The sequence below is a fragment of the Arachis duranensis genome, chromosome 8 (assembly GCF_000817695.3).
Source record: "Arachis duranensis cultivar V14167 chromosome 8, aradu.V14167.gnm2.J7QH, whole genome shotgun sequence".
Taxonomy (NCBI): domain Eukaryota; kingdom Viridiplantae; phylum Streptophyta; class Magnoliopsida; order Fabales; family Fabaceae; genus Arachis; species Arachis duranensis.
The window spans coordinates 29,076,860-29,079,568 of record NC_029779.3 but is presented as its reverse complement, the minus strand read 5'-3'; positions in this window follow the sequence as shown (position 1 = coordinate 29,079,568).

The window sequence follows — 2,709 nt, the reverse complement described above, 5'->3', positions numbered from 1 at the left end:
TATTGAAACGTTGATAAATCGGTATACTTAAAAGTTTTCAAGTGGTCCAGACCACTTTTCTGGATCTCTGATGATCCATGTACGGCGGGTCACGTTTTTTGAGTTTGTCCTGTAGCGGTTTGTGAATATACGTTAATGTCTCTGAACAAAGGCAAAAATGACGACAGGAGGAGTGCTCAGCTCAAAGGAAAAATGAAGCCGAGTAGCCCCTTAGCAAGCTGGCGTAAGAGATAGAGTGCTTGGGCTGTAATACGCTGTCGTTTTGGAAAACCCCATATGCCCTAATCTGATAGTGTGGTCTCACCCATGGAGGCTTCGAGGCCGTCTTCATCCCTCAGCGTTTGTGTTGTTTGTGTATGTTCTTAAGGTGACTGTGGCCTTCAACTTGTGGATCCCTGATAACGGCGGAGGTTGGAATCTTAGTAAAGGGTCATCGCATCGGAGGCCTTGTTTATCTCACCCGCCCGATTGCACGAGTTGGCACCATAGATCGCGGGTCGTGTTAATTAAACGCGGTGGACATCGCCCAATTTTGTTCGTCGACGCGGGGGTCCGATCGCCCTGTGTAAGTCCGTCGACGTGTGAGACTCATTCTGCCAATTTCCGTTTTGTTTTCAATTTAATTTCTCCATGGTGACATTGTTGTTGAAAGTTTAACCTGTCTCTGAAATAATGGAGTTTTTACTACTCTAATTTGATGTTGTTGTTGTTCTTGAAAATTTTGAAAAATATTATATGAAGTTCGTTGAAAATTTGTGTGATGTGTTAATGTTGGTTTAACCGCATTCTTGATCTAATGAGATGATTGAGCATAAATTGTCTTCTGAAAAAAGTTGAGGTAATTGATTTTGTTGCTTAATCCGGTTACAAACCCTTGAATTTGCTGCTCCAAACTCCAAAGAATGCGTTATTGTTCTTTCTTTTTTTCTGAAAAAGCCTTCGGTATTTATTTTTTTACAAATTGCTTTCTACCTACCTGTATTGTTAGTAATGTTAGGAGTTAATGGTGAAGGTGTTTGCTTCTTTGTGTCGTAGTTGTAATGCATGTGGTTTTTTTGGAAGTTTGTGTATGTAGTAGGCAAGTGGAGGCTGTGAGGATGTTGGAAGCATGTTGGATAGTAGATGAGGTGGTAAAGTAAGGGTTTTTGATGTATGTAAGTGGCATAATTTTTCATTGATCGGCTGAGTCAGTTTTGAGGCGGGCAAGTTGAATATAGTAACTGTGGCAAAGAAGTTTGTGCAATCCCTAGTTTATTGTTTGTTATAGTTTGACATGTTTGGCTTTCAGGTAACAATGGCATCAAGTAGCATGTTTTGCAAGGATGCGTGTATGTGGAATGAGCCTCTTGTGGACAACTGGATGGAGGGCAATGCTGGTGTGTCGAATCCACAGGTACGACGGGTATACGTGCCAATCTGTATTTATAGTGTGTGAGTGGGATCGAATTGGATGGGAATGGTCTGTTACACCATCTGGGTGGTATTGTTCATGGAGTTGGTTGTACTCTTAGCAGGTGTGAGGGTTATGTTGTTAGAAGTTATATTCTATGTGGTGACTATGATGTGACGAGTCTGATGCGTAGAATATTGCATCTGCAAAATATACATTGAGACTAATTTAAAATGCAAGGCTTTGATGTTATTTAGTGTTAATATGCATGGATATGCAATATTTAAAGAGAACGCATTCCTTATAATGCCAGCTGGTAGCATAATATTTGTCTTATTATTTCAGGACACAATGTATGATACGAGAGTGGAGGAAGATGCTGAGTTATCCGATTGGGAAGGAAGGGGGGCATCAATGTTGCCTGTTTTTTTGGGTTTGGATGGGCTGCGAGCTGAAGATGTTCTTGAAATGGAGTTTTCTTCACCTCAGGAGGCAAGCGGCTTCTATAACAATTACAGCCGACTAAAGGGTTTTGCATCAAGGCGAGGCAAGACGGTTAGAAACACTGCCGGAGAGATAGTGCGGTACACGTTTGTTTGTAATAGGCAAGGATTTCGAGAGAATAAATGGTTGGAAAAGGTTGATCGCAAAAGGGAGCATAAGGTTGTAACCCGATGCGGATGCATGGCGGAGATGAGGATAAAGAGGAAAGAGGGTAGTGGGAGGTGGTATGTGTCGCGTTTTGTCGAGGAGTGACAAACCCCAATTTGACGGTTTGTTTTGTATTAAATTTAGAGTGTCTTGATAACCTTTTGTCACATTTAGCCTATGAATTAGCATGGTTTTGTCATCTCTTCCATATTCGTGCTTAAGTGTAAAAACATGCTTTTTGAACCTTATTTTGATGAATTCTAGTTTCTCTTTGATTCCATAAGATGCCTTGATGTGTTTGCTAGTAATCTCAGGTTGAAATAGGCTAGGCATGGATCAAAGGAAGCAAGGAAGGAAGCATACAAGTGGAGGGAAGTACAAAAAGCCAAAGAATTGATCCAGGCCATGTACGCGCACGCGCACAAGGCGCTCGCGCGCACATTGCGAAACAGGCCAAGGACGCGCACGCGTACCGTGCGCTCACGCGCCGATGGTGGCACATGACCTCATTAATGTAACACGTGCCTGGCGATTTTGGAAGGTTTTCAGCAACCAACTTTGACGCCAAAATGCATATAAGAGCCAAGGATTGAAGGGGATTGACATACATTCACATCCATAGACTAATTAGGAGAAGATTAGATAGATAATTAGTTTTAGAAGTAGTT